Genomic DNA, 19,710 nt, shown 5'->3' with positions numbered 1-19,710 from the left:
GATGAAAATAAGATGGGAGTTAGGAGTTTGGAAAATATTTATTTTTATTTTACATTTTTGAATGGGGAATACAATACATGAATCTAAAGTCAGAATGATATAAAAAGATATACAGGGAGAGTCTCACTTTTGGTTCTGTCTCCAACCTCACCGTTCCCACTGGCCCCTCACATTCCCACTGTCCATCAGAGACCATTGTTACTGCTTTCTTCTTTCTTTTTCCAGTATTTCTTTAGCAAACAGAAGCAAATACGAATAGACATTCACATCTTTCCCTCTTTCTTACACAAAACATGGCATATTTTATTCAATGTTCAGCACCTTGCCTTTCATTTAAATCTTGAGGAGATTGAAATGTTTTAATGCAACTCAAAATTGATGATTTTACACATCTGTAAGGGAAAAGGATACAGACATATTTTCTTAACCCAAGTAGCACTTTTTAACAAGTGCGGAGAAGTTCACTTTCTACTTTGTTAACAAAAGCTAAAAAAAAAGAGAGAGAGAGAAATTTTAACTTCAAGAAGCATTAAGGATGGCTGACTTGCCCTGGGGGAACAGTTTACAATGTGTAAAGCTCCTCTTTCAAAGCAGCCTTATTTCCATAGGCAGCTAAGAGATTACCACCTTGTAAAAGAAAGGAAGAAACCTCCCCACCTTTGAGTTATCCGTCCCAGAAAGAGAACACTTGGGGTCGGGGGTGGGGGGTGGCCTCTAGATGACCACTCCTCAAGGGCAAGGCTCTGTTCTTTTAAATTTAAGGAAATTCACTTGGTGGTGTCCCAGAGGGCTGTGTCTTGAACTCTATGAACCTATTCTGCCTCCTCTTTTCCTCAACCACATCTCACAAAATACACGGACAAGACAAGCAAAACCCAGCCCATCATCTTCCCAAACTATCTGAGTCACAATAATTTACAACTTGGGCTATTAAAAGAGATAGAGAGAGAAAGACACTCGTCACCAGAAAACCAACTGCTGCCTTTTAAGGATCTATTAAAAAAACAACACTTTCTATCTTCTCAGGATAAATCCAAAATTTAGAAATGTGATGATGGTAGCTATTATATATTAAGGTAGATAACATATATTAAAATACTCTGGTTTCCAACACATGGACAGATAGAACTGTTTGGTGGTTACCAGGGGCTAGGGGGGTGGAGGGTGGGCACAAGGCGTGGAGGGATGCACTTATATGGTGACTGATAAACAATAATGTACAATAAAAATTTCACAATAAAAAAATAATAATTTGGTTTCAAACTTTAAAAAAATCTTAAACATTTCAGCATTTGCATTCATTCGTCATTCATTTCTTCAATATTTTTTATCAAGTATTTGCTTGAGCATCTTTTATGTGTCAGTAACAGTCCCAGACACTGGGACACAACAGTGAACAAGGCAGGCAAATACATTACTTTGTTCTCGTGGAGTTAGCCTGCTGACTGGAGAGACAGACAATAAAGAAGTAAATAAATAGATATATACATTTAGATAGTGATAGGAGCTATGAAATAACTCCTGTTATTTCATAGGAGCTATGAAATAAATCCTGTTATCCCCAGGATAACAGGATGGGGAAGGAGGAAGGAAGAAGCTCCCTTAGGACCAGCAAGAAAGGCCCCTTTGAGGAGGTGACCAAACCCAATAAAGGGAGAGGGAGATTAGGGGTAAGGCAGGGAGGGAGGGAACGGCAGAGGGCAGAGAGTCTGGGTGGGGATGAGGAGAAGGGAGTGGAGAGAGAAGGTTAGAGAACCTAGAAGGGTCAGACAAGTGTGGCCTTACAGGTTCAGGAGACGGCAGACTATGGCCCAGAGGCCCTATCTGGCCTGCTGCTTGTTTCGTATAGCCCCTGAGCTAAGGTTGAGTTTAAAATTTTTAAGTGGTTAGAAAAAAATCAAAAGAAGAATAATAATTCATGACGAGTTTTCACATAGAATTCAAATTTCAGCAGACTTACTCACTTTTTTCCTGGTTGCTTTCGTGCCACAATGGCAGAGTTGAGTAGTTGTGACAGAGACCATATGGCCCAATGCCATGGACTGAACTGTGTTCCCCCAGATCCATATGTTGAAGCCCTAACCCCCAACGTAATGGTATTTAATGGGGTTTTTGAGATAATTAGGTTTGGATGAGTTCCTGAGGGTGGGGTCCTCGCGATGGGATCAGTGCCCCGGATGGGGTGTGACTGCAGGAGAGAACCAGGGGGTTCCTGACTAAGGTTCTTGGGACTAGGGAGAGCAGCTGACTAGGGAGAGCAGCATATGTACCCTGTTCCTCACACTTAGAGGGCTCACTCCACTCACATACCACCCTCCTACTTCTAGCCTAGGGAGGCAAGACCCAAACATGTCCCACCCTTCTCCGTATACTAGTCTAGAGACCAGAGACAGGAGAATTCAAGTTTCACGAATAAAAGGACCAAAGTGCCTTTTTAGGTTTCAGATAACTATAGTCAACATGAAGACATCCCAGTGTAGTGGCAACTTCCCTTTCACAGGCCAGGCCAAAAGCTGGCGCCTGAGATTCCTTATAGTCTTCCCTCTGGGATTGTCTGTTACAAAAAATGACAAATTTAAGCCCTTTGTATATCTTGGGTAATATCTGTAACAATGCAACTTAATTCTTTAAAATAAAAAAGCTAAACAAAACAAACAAACAGAAAGAACTACTCAAAAGACAAAAAGATAAAATGAGAGAGGACAATAAAGATGAAAAGCTATACTGTATGGAGAGAAGAGTGCCAGTGGACCAGAGCAACCGTTTTCAAACTGGGCTCCTCAGGTTGTTTCTGCCACAGTTCAGTGGCTACAGCTGGAATCCTCCGACGTGCGTTACTGATCAGAAGGCCACTTGCCTTGCCTGGGTCACTTTAAAAACATAGCCCCGAGCAAGTCCACGCATGTAAAGCTATCTGAATGGACCTCCAGTCCCCACAGGCTGAGCTCAATGAGATCCCAGAAAAAGTTTGGGGTCATCGCCCCATGAAAAAAGTGAGTGATGCGATCCCAAATGAAGCCCTGACAGAACAGGGCCCGTGATAACACAGTGGCATGCTGCGGATAGTTCTAGTTTTAGCACTTGTATGTTTCGGGTGCTTCTTTGAACTTAAAATTAGAAATAAAAAAGGGAAAATGTAAAAAGAGAACTCGATGATAGATGTAACGTGATGAATCAGTCTTAAGATGAATTGAGCCAAATTGGGCAATGCTTTCATGAAATAGATTGATTTGATAAAGCGAACACAAAACAATACACAGACATTAATTGGATGCCCAGGCTGATGTAAGGCTGTAACTATCGTCCATAACCACGGATTTCATATTTGGGATTCAACAAGAATTGAATTGATTCATCTCATAATAAATAAACAAATACTTTAAATTTAAATATATAACTAGATTTATATTATTATGTATTTTACTTATGGTATTAAGCTATCACTGATATATATTTTATCAGTCAAGATTCTGAGCAAACTTTCTTGAAAAAGAGGTGCTGTTCCTTAAGGAAAAAAAAATAAAGGATTGGAAATGCCTGTAGGAGAATGGCCTGCCTCTAATTCTTGGGTATCTCAAGCTGTGAGACTTAATTATACAAGCTAAATTAGCTTGCAGAGGGCCTAAACCAGCCTCACCAGACTCTACAGAGAGGAGTTTGGGCACATTTTGGGACCCCATAGATTTCTGAGTGGCCTCTTGGACTTCTGCTGACTCTTACCTATCGTAGGGTAACTCAGATATTCAGATACTCAGGACTCACATCCCCCTCGTGGCAGAGGCTCAGAAAACTTCTCCGGTCTCCGTCTCCTGTTAGCTCCTTTAATTTCAGTGCTTTCTCTTCTGCTTGCACCCCTGATTCATTAATTCATTTTTGCTCTCCACCTAGATAGGGTTTTTTCTTTCCTCTCCATATATATGTATGTAGATACATATTCTGTACCCGATTTCTCCTTACTGCAGCTCTGAATATGTGTGAATTTTTGAAATGACCAGAGTTCTAGGAAAATCAAAGCAAAACATAACCCTGGGGGAATGATTTGCCTGAAGACTGCTAATTACCCACCCAAGTAAATTTATAGCCTTTCTAAATTTTTTCTTCACCTTACTGCGATGCAGCTCTCTGGACCAGAAGGAAGAGAAAGTAATCCTAAACATCCATGTTCATACTTGCTTCGCTATACATTGGAACTGGAATGAACCCACTTTGAAGCATGTGAGTAACATTTTAAAACCCAATTGTCACATATATGATTCCAGTGTATTTCATTCATTTGGAATTTGTCCAATGTCCTTGCTTTCAGCTATCTTTGTCAAAGTGAATTTATGTCATGCTGAGAAGCAAAACCAAGAGCATAATGGCCCCCATGCCAGTGTTCTGGGGGAGACAACAGTGACTAAGACAGGAGAAGGGAGCAGAATGTGATCCCTGCCAGGAGGGAATTACATTCAGTCCCTGGGGTCTTCAGGAGGGAAAGATGACGTCTGGCCATGGACTGGCTGTAGCTACAGGGAGAAGGCAGTATTTGATCTGGACCTTGGTGAAAGGCAGAGCTGAAGGGGAGGAGATTCCGAGTAGGAGGTACCGTTGGGAGCAGACGACAAGGCAAGAAAGAGCGGAAAGAGATTGCCAGTAATCACATATCTATTTTAAGCAAAGCATCAGGCAAAGCCCTAGAGAAACAGGGATGAATCAAGAGCCAGTCTCTAGGGCTGGCCTCGTGGCTTAGCGGTTAAGTGCGCGTGCTCCGCTACTGGCGGCCCTGGTTCGGATCCCCGGCGTGCACCAACGCAGCACTTGTCTGGCCATGCTGAGGTCGCGTCCCACATACAGCAACTAGAAGGATGTGTAACTATGACATACAACTATCTAGTGAGGCTTTGGGGAAAAAAAAAAGGAGGAGGATGGGCAATAGGTGTTAGCCCAGGGCCAGTCTTCCTCAGCAAAAAGAGGAGGATTAGCATGGATGTTAGCTCAGGGTGGATCTTCCTCACAAAAAAAAAAAAAAAAAAAGAGCCAGTCTCTAGTCTCTGCCCTTCCTTCAGGAAAGGGGCACCACCAAACTCCTCCCCGCCCCCCTCAGATGTTACCTGCCAGTCCGGGAGGGAAGAAAATCCTAGAAAGCAGAAACTGCTTGACTTACCTTGTCTGTATCCCCAGTACTGGGCACTTAGTAAATATTCAGTAAGTGGTCATTGATGTTATAAAGAAAGAAAAGGGGCAAAAGAAAGAACACAATTTTGAAAGGGTGGGGGTCCAGTGCAGAGTTCCAGGGAGGCCTGAGCGGGGGGTACCCAGCCCCTGCCCAAGGACAGGAAGGAAGGTAAGCCTGGGAGAGAATTCCCACTAGTGTGAGTTATGTGAGAAATGTTGGGGTCATTTCCTAAAAGGCTTTGACAAGAATGCAGGATTAAGGTGCTTGAAGTTTAGTTTGTATATAATGTGAAGCCATTAGAGGCTCTGGAGATAAAAAGAGATTTCATCAAAATGGCCCATTTTTCACTGAACAAACAGCCAGGGCTAGAGTGGGAAGAGGACAGGCCCGGCCCCTGCCCTCATAGTGTGTACCATCTGGTGCATTAGGAAGCTTAAACTGACATCATTGTGGAGGAAGAATTGGCGCTGGGAGAGCCTGGAGCTGGAGAGAGGTTTAGAAGTTGAGTTTACGTAACAGAGACACGGCTGCCCCATGTGACGCAAAAGGAACCAGGAGGCAAGCTCGGATTTGCTAACCCTTGAGTGAAGAGTGACAGTAGGAGAAAGTCACCGGGAGTAAAGAAGGGAAAAGTTCACATAATGTGTACATATTATCTCCTTTGTTTAAAAGTCTTAAGAAATTAGATGAAAAGTACCAAGAAAATTAGTTTTGACTATAACTTTTTAATTGCCAACTCCCCTTCATTTTCAGTTACATATGATTTGGAAGATGAAATAGTAGATAATTTTACACGAATGGTCTGCTCAAATAGTATTGTCACAAAAATGATAGTTGCCTTTGCCTCAAATAATTTTGATTCACCAAGTCCTACAGAACATGTAAAAGGGTAATGCAGCAAACTAAGAAAAAATGAGAGAGAAGTCACTCAGAAGGAAGAGAAAACAGGTCGGATCTCATTGTGACTAAGCCCTAGCGAAATACACTGGGGAAACTGCAAATAATAATAATTGATTTGAGTGCAGTATGTTATCATCTGTTGGTACACCTTCCAAATTATATACAAGTGGCACAAGCAGTCACTGAACGTGGGAGTTAGGAGAAACCTTAGACATTTTAAACCTATTATGATACACCCTGGCCCAGGGAGCGAGATGACTTTGCTCTGTTGTTAAAGTAGAGAGGCCACGAGAGGGATGCCTGCCTTCCAGCTTCTTACTCTTCTCCCACTACAACACAGTGCCTGAGCAGGAAGCAAGACAGGCAGCTTCTGACGGAGACCAGGGACGAGGACACGGTCTTCACCCCACAGAACAGGAAAGCAGAGAGTAATTTCTCCATTATGTGTACCAGCCAAACCCTGAGGATACTTGGGTGATCTCCGGTAACGATCTTATTTTCGTTCTCTTTTTTTAGTGAGGGGATGGCGTGGGGATAACTGGTGGAAAGATGGAGGAAAAGCGAAGGTGTCTTCTAAGGACATACAGATGATAAAACGATATCTGAAGTTAAATGACATTCCATCCATAGAGAAAAAGACACTGTTGGTCTTGGCTGAGTGTGAACACAACTATAAGGAGAGGCTTAAGTGCTTACACACTGCACGCTTGCCTCAATCTAAACAAGGATCTGATCTCCCAGGAATACAGCACTTTCCATGCTCGGAGGAGTCAGACACATTCATTAGAAGGAAGTGCAACCTGTGAGGAAGTAATAAGTAGTTTGGAGAGGACCGTTGTTGTTTTGAACTTAGGCTAGAAGTGGCTCATCTGGGATTTCTGTGACTTACTTCAGGCCTGAGAAGTCTTCAGAAGCCAGAGAAATAACCTTTCTGGAATCCACAGAATTATAAACTCCAAGGGAGTCTCAATCCAGAAGGATACTTAATCTAAAGTTTTCTGGTTTCTTAATACCAAAATTAGATTGATGATGATTATAAAAGAATATGTAGCATCATCCTCAAGATTTAAATCCACGAACAGCATATATTTTAGTGGGGAGAATCTTAAGTATTTTCCTATAGTGCAATTTTTCTTCTGCCTCATTCAACTCCCTTCAAAAAAGGGGGGGCAGGAAATCCTTAAATTTTATACTTACATTTCCAGGCAAGCTTGGACTAAATGTTTTAATAAAAATTCTAGTGCAGTGTACAAAAAATTGAATCTAATGGTCAAGCTTTTAAATCCAAAGTTTGAAACTGAAAGTTTGTTTTTTTCCCAGTTTAGAATGTTTTCCATCTTGATTTTACTCAAAACCTAATACCCATGGAGTGCCTGTGAACAAACAGAAAATCTAAACCTCATTGATTTTGCAAGTTACTGGAAGATTGGTACAAAATAAATTCTCTTGAAATTAAACACCTGGTTTGACAGCTTTGCTAATTACAGTCCACTTGACAGAGGAAGGCCAAGGCCCGTGGCCAAGCAGACAGATTAGCCACAGTTGCTCAGTAAAACAACTATTTAAGAGAGACAAACCCTGGGAGAGAAACCTAAGGAGTCCTGTGCATATCCAAACAGGCTGCCACAGTGTAAAGAGATCCCCTTAAGTCACTTTCGGCTTCATTAGCACATGAAAATGGGGTAATTGAACATTCTTCAGCCTTCCATCAAGTGCCAAAATCAATCATTCATGGAAATTAAGTTTTGATAAGAGGTGTTTAAACACTGTCAAAGACTTCTTGAATGTGTCATTCTTTCAGCCTTGAGAAGATTCCAGCCAGCACTTAACTGTACAAAGGGACTGGAGAATGAAAGGCATCAGTCCTGTTGTAAACTTATGACATTATTAGGAAAACCATAAACCAGAAGAGGAAATCTAGCAAGGAGTTCATTGTTTCCATCAAAACATTTATTTTGGGGAGGTTGTTCTCCTTTTCACAAAAAGATCATTTCTAACAGTTGTTTTGATAAGCTCATAAGGATACGTCTTAACTAAACATCTATTCTAAGAAAAAGTCATTTTATGCTGATCATATATTTTTAATCACAATTCCAAAATGTATAAAATGGAAGTGGATGTAACTTTTGATGACCCTAATATTTTAAAGTGCTTTAGTATATTCATAACAGCATTATGTGTCATGCTGTTACCACTATCAGCAGCATTCCTCAAAAAAAAAAAAAAATTCATCCAGATTTTGTTTCTAAAAACTTAAAAACAAAGCAAGAACACGATAACCCTTAAAGCAAAGGAATGAGGTTTAGAGTAATCTATCGCACCTCCACAAGCAAAACCTTCCCTTTTTTCCAGATAAGTTATCTTCCGAACTGTAGGAAAACCAGAAAGTAAACCACTACAAATTCACTTGGCTCTTTTGTCAAACCATATTCTTTCAACCCGTAAATATTTGCAAAGGGTCAAGAAGTTACTCAGGTTACGCTCACCTTTGGTGCCACAAATACCAGCCTTTTAAACAATATTAGTCAATAGTTACATTCATTATTGCTGAACAAAGGGATTAAATCAAGGAGCTCTGATGAAAGATGAACAATCTGTTTCAATATTTATATTAGCATGTATGTTACTGTCTTTTTTCTACCTCCACTGGCTCAAATTTACCACATCCACACACAGATACACATTCCTTCTCAGAAGCACCAGGGAAGGTCAGACCCAAGGGCTTTTATCTAGGTGCCTATGGAAAATTTGGTTACAATGTGAGAATGGAGAGGTCAGGCTGCAGAGAGCTCCTCTACCCCCTTTCCCTTTTCAGGTAGTTCAGGCCCCTGGGAACCTTTGATCTGACTGTCACCAAACACACACTCCCATATTTTGTACTTTCAGGTATAGATTTCAGAAAAGGCGGGGGGGTTATTATCCACAAAAACAAAATAACTCTTTCCAAAACAATCCATCCCTCCTACCATCCTGTCTGCTCCAGAAGGGAAGGCAATCCCTTCCTCCATCCATCACGCTCCTCTTACCACTCACTCTCCCTCTGGAGGAAGAGGCAGACTTCAGAGCAACGATGCTGGACTACAGGCACCCAATGCTGCTCTGCTTTGAGAGTCACGGACACGCGTGTCCACAAATCAGCAAGATCCAGACTTGAGGTGAAAGTTTGTACTCCTCTCAGATTCTTTATAGTCCTGCAAATCCTATGACTTGAGAGATTAGACGGGAATGAAAAGCACATGTGCTATGAGGAGGCCTTCTTCTCAGGTGCTCAAAAGAAATAGCTAACTGAGTTTGTCTAGAGAATGGCCTGGAAATCTAATTAACTTAACTCTAAACTAAGAAAAATAGTAACAAAGACTAGGGCAAGAAGTATGTTACCAGTCCAAAATAAAAGAAATGCAGAAGCTAAAGTATTTTTTTTAATGTAAGATACACCTAAAATGAATACAGTGTTGTCAATTATATTTCAAAAAAAAAAAAAAGTCTAAGGATAGTAAGGAAGCAAGGTAGAGACACAATTTCTAGAAAAGCAGCACCAAGACAGAGTATGGATTCAATGAAACCAGCAGATGATAGCCAGGGCACACTTAGCACCCAATAAACCTGCACTCTCTGGGTGTTTGTTTTATATTAATAGGGGCAGGGCCTGTAGAGAAGCCCCCTTTCCTTCTAATCAACTCTTCCCCTTCCTTTCTCGTCCTGAGAGAGTTAGCTAGGTTATTAAAAAACTTCCTGATTGTAGGAAGCACGATACACAGTACTCAGCACCTGATGGTTTGCCAGGGAAGACACTGGTTTGTGTTTGCTGTTCCTAATGTCCCCTTTCACTCTCAGAAGTGTCTTGCTTTGGATAATAACTATATGGTCACTCTAGTCATTAGATGTATGTATATGTATGATGAGTGAATGAATAAATGAGAAACTATCTTCAACTCTAACTCCATGTTCCTAGGTGTATCTTATCTGTAAAGGAATTCTCCAACTAGGTTATGTCTTAGTCTTTACAAACTTGGAATAAACCAACTAAAGAACAAAAAAAAACCCCACAAACTGAAACCATTGGGAGTAAAAACTCCCAACATTGTAATATATAATCCTGCTGAAGGCTCCAAAGGAGAATGGCTAACTCTGTTTTTTTTTTTCCTTTTGGCCACACACAGCTGAGGAACGTGGCCAAGTAAAGTTCAAAACAGAAAATGGATGAGAAATTGGGAAAAGTCAGGCCTCTGAACCAGAAACTGCACTCTCTATAGGTATACACAGACACACCCAGGGCCAACCTGCAGTAAATTATAGAAGGGAATGAATCGGATGTCTCAAATATCATTTCTTCTTCCAGTGGACAAAGGCAATAAGATAAGTATGAAAAAAACTTTAAAATATTTATAAAACAATTACGATGTAAATTCATAGTCAACGAGGATAATTCAAAGTAGTTTCTAAGTTTTATAAAGCTGAATACATTTTAAAAATCAAAGCCCTAGATATCTTCTTAGTTTTTAATATCAAATTTCATTTCCAATACTAGATGCCTTAAGGATGAGAGAATTCAAAGTAAATGTCCAATTAGATAAAACTTAGACAATCCTGTTTTTAATCACTCCCCAAAATAAATATGTTATGAAATCCCTTATCTTCACCAATAGACACCATTATCTAACCATTTCCCTGCAGCTCAACAAGGTAAATGTTTCTAAACAATTCTCTCTGAAGTTAAACATTAAATTAAAAAATTAAAACACCACTAAGAAACTTGTGATGACCTGAAGGCATTTTAAGAGCAGCAAAGGTTAGGAGGGCTGCTCTCAAATAACACCCATTGTTCTAGTTCTACTTAATGACAAAAGGAGAAAAGAAAGCGATTACCTGGCCTTCCTTCTACATCTCAATTCAAATGCTACTTAAGAAAACAAAAACCTTCAGTTTTTGCAACTGAGCACTCTTCAGCTTAGTCAAATTTTGATTTTTTTTTTTAACTGAATTAACTTTTCCTTCATGACAGCCAAATTCAGCAGCAGATTGGGAGGTAGTTGCGTATCAACTACATAATGCCATTCAATGAAGATCCAAAAATATAGAACATATTAAATGAATATTCCCAGCTTGAAATTCCACAGAAAGTTATTTGTAGATATTAGCATCCAAAAAAAATGTTATTTTCCACTTTGTAAAAAAAAATATATATATATACCAACCCTAAAATCTAATGGAAAAGCAAAAGGCCAAGAATAACCAAGACAATTTTGAAGAACACCGTTGGGGAACTCACTCTGCCAGACTGTCAAGACAGAAAGCAATTTACACCACTGTAGTGGTACAAGCATAGACAAATCCACCAATGAAAAGAAAAGAGACACACAGGTGTACGTATGAATCTGATATATGATGGGGGTAGCATTTTAAAAGTACAAGGAAAGGATGAGCTATTTAATAAATGGTGCTTGGACAATTAGATAACCATTTGGGAGGAAAAATAGATTTCCACCTCATATCAAATACAAAAATACATTTTAGGTAGATTAAAGACAAAGCAAAACTTTATGAAACTTAGAAGAAAATATGGGTAAATATACCTATGACTTCAGGCTAAGGAAGAATTTCTTAAACAAGACAAAAGCACAAACTCTAAAGGAAATATATTTCATGATATTAAAAATAAAACCTATGCATTTTTAAAGACACCATAAACAATGCCTGGCTAAGCCACAGAATAGGGAAATATTTTTATAGCGAACATAACCAATAAGCAATTAGAATCCAGGATAGAAAAAGAATGATGAGTCAGTAAGAAAAACAAACCACCCCAAATTAAAAAATGATAAGAACAAGCAATTCACAGCAGAGGAAAGCCAGCAGTCTAACAAACAGTGAAAAGATGCTGATTCTCATTAGCAGTTAGGAAAATATAACTTAAAATAGCAAAGAGTCTCCGTTTCATACCCATGTAAAGTGGGGAAATATTTGAAAGTCTGACCTTATCGAGTGTTGGTGACAATACAATTGCAAGGGGAACTCTCACATACTGCTAGTAGCAGTGTAAATTGGTGCAACCGTTTGGGAGAGCAATTCAGTGATATTTATCAAAGCTGAAAACATGCATAGCCTATGACCCCACAATTCCATTTCTATGTAGTACTCTAGAGAGACAATTAACCCGTGCACAAGGAAACATGTTTGAGAATTTCTCAGCAGTGTCATTTGAAAGAGCAAACATTACAAAATAGATAAATTAATGATGGTATGTCCATTAATGGAATACTACAGCATTGATAATGCAATGGACCAAAGCAGCATATATTAGTGTGGGTAAATCTCAAAAAAAAAAAAAAAAAATTGTTTAGTTAAAAAGAACACATGAATACAGTATGATGCTATTTATGTCAGATTTTTAAATAAGCAAAAACGATACTACGAATACATACAAATGTAATAAGTCTAAAACCCATGCATGGGAATAACCTTGGTTAGGGAGAGGGGAAAAGAGAGGGAAAGAGTAAAAGAGGCTTTAACTTAAAAAATGTATATATTTTTAAAAGCTGAAGCAAAGATGACTTTGATGTGCCTTGGAGATAGGTACATAGAGAGAAGTACATTGGAGATAGGTGTTGGTTATATTATTCTCTAGACTTTTTGGTATAGTTGAAATGTATTAGTAAAGGAAGGTCACCTATTTTACCCTACCTTAAAAATGATGTAAGTTAAACCAAAGTACTCTGAAAATACTCTGAAACTTGGATTTAAGTGGGAGAGTTTTTCAAATATCATTTCATCTCAAGTCTCCACGTTTAACTGATAGGGAACCTGAAGCACTGCAGTTCAGTAACTCCAAAGGTTACATAAGTTTGCTAGAAATACTGAGTCCAAGTCTATTTCTACCACACTCAAGGCCCTGAGCCAGTGCCACATTACTTGAGGACAGGGGACCAGAAGGCCGACTTTGGTATACTTGAGCCCATCACACAACGGCACTCAAGTGCAAGAGGACTGAATGCAAGGCAAGTAACACAGAAGTGGCATCAAATGCAATAGAAGTCCGCAGAAGGATTGCCACTGGCTGAACCGATTCCCCAGGAATCAAGTCTACATTGGACCTTCAGGAGCAGACAGTATTCTGATGAGCAGAGCTGGGGAGAGAGACCAGATGGAGAAAGGCTTCAAATGGGGAAGGGTTTGGAAGGACATTGGGTCTGCTGTGTCCTTGGGACACCAATTCTCTCTGGTTCCAAGGTACAGTGCTCCACCTAATCACTAACCAGAAACTTTCCAGAAGCTGCTGTCTTGCTTTGGTTTAATGGAAACAAAAGCATTATGTGTCACTTTTGTATACAAATTTTGTTCTAATTGATCACAGTGTGTTTTCTAAATTTGGATGAAAAAGTACATGTGTATTTTCTTTTTAAAAATCCCAATGCAAAACCACAGCCAGGTTGATTTGTAACAACCTAATAAGGGAAGATGGATGTTACCAGCCCAGCAGAGGCAGAACCATAAATGATAAAATTTCCTTTCGGTGAGAGTTGACCACCAGTCTCTGGGCTGACAAGGAAATGGTGTGAGAAGAAGAAAGAATGAAGTACTGAGAAAAATTGGGAATTAATGTCATTTTCTTTTACACCAGGTGGACTGGCTTCCCTGAGTCTGACTCATGAAGAGACTGAAATCGGCCATCCTGGGAGAAGTAAAAATCTAAATAAAGTAAAATTAACTGTCGAAAGTACAAAAGGAAACTACTCAGTGTATCCTTTTGACTCATGGGTGTACTTAGAGTCTAAACTTCTTATGAACCAAAATGTTGCATCTTTTAGATTAATTTATGTCAGGGACAGAAAACATTATCAAATACAAAGTATCCTAAAAAGTTTTTTCAAGTATGTTTCTTCTCTTATATCTAAAGTACCCTTTTAATTAAAAAAATGAAAAAAGAGTTAATATTTAGCCACAAACTTCCAGTTTGATGGACTCAAAATAAAATTCACAGATATTTCAAGTGTGAAATGCTGTGAGAGGCAGCAAATGTTAATCTGTAATAACAAACTTGTTAGAAAACCACAACCAGATGCAAATTAAATTTGTAATAAAAATACTTAAAATTCACATATTCCAACTCCTTGCACTTTACAATTATGTATATGAATGTAAAATGGAAATCTAAGCATACACAGTTTTCTAATAGAATATTTCTAAAATCTAATACCAATTTACTTTTTAATTCTGCTTAAACATACAGTATCATCTTATTAAGTGAATTAGTTACAAAACATTACTCTCTCAGTTGTCAGACGCGAATAAATACTACAGGCAGTGAGCTCTTTAAAGCAATAAGCCTCACCATCACTAAAGTTTAAAGTGTTCCAGTCAAAAGAAACAAAATATTTCTCTTCTGCAATGGCAATGTTTGACACACATGCTTTTGTTCATATATCATCCACAGATTGTATTAGAATTCAGAGAACCATATTTAAAATTTCATTAGGAAAAACCCCACACATATTTTACTCAGGCAACTGTTGAAAGACATTCTGTGTGGTGTACAAAGCCTTCTACTGCTTACACAAGCAACTTTGTGTACGCAACTTTATGTTTTTACAGAACCGTTTCAAAGTTACCAGCAAATGTGGCTAAAATCTTGAAAGAAAAATCTCCTTCGAATTAAGGTACATTTTTGAAGGGCAAAAAAACCAACATATTTAACTACCAAACAATAAAATACTACTGAAATAGATGGTATGGTTCCTTTTTTCAATACATGCTCTCGAAGCTCTTCTTCAAACACCCATTACAAAGCCCAGAGATTTCTCCTCTTAATTATTTTCCAGCAGTTTGTAACGCCTTCAATTATTTTATAATTTCCAATAAGTAAAGAAATACTTCAAAATCCCTTTTATAAATATGGAGAGTACAAGCTTTCTAAGGACAACCTCTCCAACCTGTTTCCATTAAAAAGGCTTATAAGTGGACTGACAGCAGTCCTTAGGGAACCTTCCGTCCTAAATGCAGGATCATCACCTCTAACCAGTTAAGCAGTCAAGGCTGCAGAGTTTCCCAAATATGAGGAGACCCTTAATAAAGTCCAATTGAGAAATGTCATTAGCTTTACAGAACAAATAAGTAACTTTTTTAAGAAAGGATTAAAATTGTACTATCAATTCAGCAATTATCCTAGTATTAAAAAAAGACAGAACAAACTGAAAGAAATGATTAAAAAAAAATTATAAGCCCGGCCCATGCTTTCAGGCTTTCCATGATGCAAGACAAAGCTCACGAACAGTTTAGGAGCTAGAAGAAGTTACTTAGGACAAAATTTAAAGTTTTCTATGAGAAGAATTTGTGGGGAAAGTAAGGTGATCCATCCCAGTACCTTATGTTTATTTGTGAGGCATTTTTGTTTGTAAACACTGGGTTCCATGTCTTCCACTTGTTACCCCACCTCTTATACTATGTGCTCAATACATGTCTGTCATTTAAATTAGATTGCCTATCAGGAAGATTTTTACTGCGCAGAACTCCAAAACAGTTTGTAAGTGTATAGTGTGAGGGTAGGTCAGTGTATATAGTACAGGGCAGGTCAGTGAAGGAATCACACACTCATAAAAGAAGCAAAGAAATAAACAGTAGCATTGGCAAGGCCGGTATTTGTTTTCTTTACTTAAATGTGGCAAACCAAAATCTTGGTGATGTGCCTCCAACCCAGGAGACAGTCTATTTAGCAGAAACATTTAATTTGTCTCAGAACTACAGGATTCTGGTTTTAAATGCAGATAAAGGAGATGATAATATCAGCCCTATGTCGCCTTCAGAGATTTTATCACTATAAAATGAAATGTACTTATAAGCCCAAAGACTCAAATGGATATGAACTCCCAGGAAGATACAGACTTCACTTTGTAATATTCTCTCTTGGTATTTACATTTTCAAATTTATTATTTAAAATAGCCATAAAGATCTACTAAAGGATGATAAATTATTCTTGCACAGAGGCTGAAGTTTGTTTACAACCAAAGAGATTTCAAAACACGGCATACATTAAAATACAGTCCAAACTATAGGTTTTTTGTCAGGGGAGGGGTTGAATGCTATAGAAAACATGTTAACTTTCTGTTTTTTTCCAATGCTTAGGAAGCAGATAATTTACAATGAAAAATCTTTAACATACCACATAGCTTAAAAGGCATGATACCAAAAGAATTAAGAACTGGATATATTTGGACATCTCACTTAATAATTTGTCTTAATCTTGAATATTCAATTTAGAAATGATTGATCATTAATTAACTTTCACTTCACTGAGCAGAACCAGTTATTATCACATTTCACTGACAATTATTACAAAGACTTTGACCTTTGTGCTTATATTTCAGTGTTTGGCAACATCAATTCAGATTAAATTATGCATATTGAAAAACTATATTTACATGAATAGCTGCTTAAGCAGATTATAACACTCAGGTTACGAGAAAGAGTTGTGTGATCTGGTCAGGATCATGTGGTATTTTAAGGATTTCATCCTGTCTTGGTGACTTTTTAAAATCAGGAAATACTTTTAAAGTAGAATTTCCTAAAATGTTTTTTGATCAGAAAGAAATTAAGTTTGAATAAAGAGGTATTTGAGTGAGAGAGCTGAAGGATTATATCCTACTGAATGAAGGCTTTTTCAACACAGAGCCAGGAAATGGAGTCACTATAGACTCTGGAACAAATATGTTCCCTTATGTTTTTGTACCACGACATTTAAAAACATCATATTTTAATTTCAGGCCTTATAAACTAAAGATGTCCCCTAAAATTAATTCTACTTATTATTTTGGATCAGAGTTTGTGGCTAACTACATCTGCTGGAAACTTCATTGTTCTTCCTAATTAAGGAACCAAGTCTAGTTGGCTGATGAAAAAAAAGTTTAGTTCAAAGGGAGATGTAATACTGTGAAAATAACCAAATAATTTTTCTCCACAAGGCTTTCAGTGGAAGCTGGGCTTCTCAAATCTTCTGTATCATGTATCTACTCTGCATTTTATTATTTTTCCCACTTGTGTCTTTCCTGTCACGTTACAGCTAAAGGTTTTACTCTATCAATTCTCTTCAGAAACGCTCTTCCTCTGTCCTGCACAGTGGTCGTTTCAGCAATGACTGTTAAGTAAAAACACCTCCAAGTCAGACTTTTGCCTTTTGTTCCCCCACCCCCGTTTTAAAATTTTGTCATTCGTTTCTATATACTACATCAAAATAGTTAAACGTAAAAAAAATATTTTCCTAGAAGGCTCCGCTAAAAAAGAAAAGGAAAAAAGAAACAAAAACCCTGCGGGACTGTGCCCCGGAGTGCCGAGACGGCTGGGTTCACATGCCCAGCCCAGTGTCAAAAGGAGAGGCAGTCGCTGGTACACCGGCCCCCAAGGAGAACGTGACAACACTGGGTAGGTGCCACTGGATGGCACCTGCCCAGACCCTCTTCCACTCAAGCCTCAACTATACACTTGCCTCGAATCGAGGACCTAAGAGAAGGTGGGGCGGGGAGGTGGGGGAAGGAGGATGAGACTGGGCGAGAAGCTCGGATTGTCATTCTGCAGAGTTTGAGTTTGACTCATCTCTCTGGCTTTCAAACCGGGAAGAGGGAAGTGCGCGGCTGCTATGGAGTTAGGCGGGGTGCTAGGTGGGAGAGAAGGCGCGCTCTAGTCCTCTCAGCAAGGGGCTCTCCTCTCTGCCGGCCAAAAAACTCGAGCCGTCGGGATGATCCGGGGTCTGCGGAGGCTCCTGTGACATGCCCACTGCCACCCGACCGGGGCGGACGGCGCGACTCTCCGTTGCCGCCTTCCCAATGCAGTCTCAGACTGGCGCGCTGAAAATGATCTTACAGTGTATACACCCAGCCATCCAAGCCGCGAAATCTGCTCCAAGAAAGCCACATTTAAGAAGTTACGAGCAGGACTGATGCTTGTGACGGCAGGGGCACCCCGGGAAAGATTTCTCTGGAAGCTTGTCTTACATAAGCCCCTTCACCTGCAGCCCCGCGGACCTCGAGACAAAATGACGAACACAACCGATTTCGAGAGTCCTCTCGACCTGATGTCAGGACCCCTAATTCTTTCCTTCTCATCTCGTCCAAATGGACGCAACATTCTGGTAATTCTCATTCCATGCCCCCCCCCGCCCTTTTTCGGGAGGGAGGTGAGCGACTTTACAAAAAGGAGCTCGAGCTCGGAGAAAAAGGTGCGTAGTAAACAAGCCATCTCTGCTCTGTCACACGTCCCCACTTTTCAAGCGGAAGCGTCGCTGCGGGTTTTTTTTTTTTTTTTTTTTTAATTTCACAATTCAAGCTAATGTAGTGCAGTCGAGAGCCGCTAGCTGCATACACGCTGAGCTCAGTAGAATTCACCGTAGAAAGTGCTTCTTCAACAAGGACCCTGGGGGAGAGCCTGTCCTGAGCCGGATCCCCCTTTAGCGGCGTCTTACCTCGACCCCCTGGCCTCCCGCGGCGTCACCGGTGGACGATCTACTAACAGCATCCACCACAGGACCGCTGAGAGCCGGATCCCCTGAGCCGCTCCCGCTCCTCGCCCCCCTCGCCACAGTGCCAGCGCTTTTGAAAACTTTGGGCGCAGCTTTTACGTGACTGACAAGCAATAAATGCTCCTGCCCTTGTTCAACTAGCGTAGATGCCCTTACTCCCCTGCACTTTCATAGACTCGGAAAAGATACAAAGTTAACACTCCAAAAATGAGGTGTATCTGATTCTGCGTTTCATTTACACTTGCAAGTTGGTGACACGGAATTTTATCCTTGAAACTGACCGTGATGGTCAATCTTAACGTCCCTCTTTCTACCCTGTTTTAAAATACCGAATAATTAATGCCAGAAAGAGAACTATCAACATTGCCAGTGTTTACAGATTAAGCAATAGCAGAGCCCCAAATCACCACTCTTCTCGATATTCCTAACCCTGGGCGTGATTCTCTTCACTAAAATCCCAGCCCAGATATTTTTTTTGCCACTGTGGTCTTGATTCTTTGAAAATCTATTTCCAAAAATCGCAAACGTAACATTTTAAAGACCTTCTAACGTCACCCTCCTCATGGCAATCGTAACCCGCACACCTGCTCAGCTCAGCCAGCTCCTGAAGACGTCGAGCAGGAAGCCCAGCTATCTTCCGAGTGGCATCTTCTCTGCTCACCTAGATAAATCTAGAAAACAAGCAACTTCAATGAATGCAAACTAAGCTTTCCCGGGGAGAATCGGCAATGCTGCTACAATCAGTCTCTGATTACACAAACATACCTAAAGGCAGGTTGGAGTCTAAAGGAGGGCTTCGGGGGTGGGGGTTGCCTACCCAGAGGTGGCTTAAACCAGTTCTCCTATTGTTATTGAGTTTAGGAAAGCTAGCTTTTGTTTCGTGGTGGATATTGGGGGTAAAAACCGAGAAGCCAGTTAAGCCTCCCAGAAGTCTTGGAAAGGGTAAAACCTTATCTAAATTAGGACTTGAGTTCTTTTGAATTAAAATACTGAATTAAGAAGCGTCAAGACTCCAGTGGAGAAAAGATCCAGAGTCATTTGAAATATTGTAAAAGATGGGCTGACGTCTGCCATCTATCTGCCCTGTTTTCCAGGAGCTCAGTTCCACTCACGGGTCCCCTCTGTCAAACTGGGAAAGGTGGCGACAGCGGG

The 19,710-nt window shown here is 39.9% G+C and overlaps 1 protein-coding gene across 1 annotated transcript in view; it reads right to left on the bottom strand.

The window, feature by feature from the left end:
* Positions 1–19,217, bottom strand: part of PRDM1 (PR/SET domain 1) — a 101,390-nt gene extending 82,173 nt beyond the window's left edge. Inside the window, exon 1 of the mRNA XM_087443940.1 lies at positions 19,143–19,217. The gene's annotated coding sequence lies outside the window, so the exon portion shown is untranslated. The remainder of the gene's footprint in view (positions 1–19,142) is intronic.
* Positions 19,218–19,710: the final 493 nt, after the last annotated feature.

This window comes from Ceratotherium simum, chromosome 19 (genome assembly GCF_057802395.1).
Source record: "Ceratotherium simum simum isolate JZ-2026a chromosome 19, ASM5780239v1, whole genome shotgun sequence".
Lineage (NCBI taxonomy): Eukaryota > Metazoa > Chordata > Mammalia > Perissodactyla > Rhinocerotidae > Ceratotherium > Ceratotherium simum.
The sequence above is the reverse complement of the archived record's forward strand: the minus strand, read 5'-3'. Positions and strand labels throughout refer to the sequence as shown.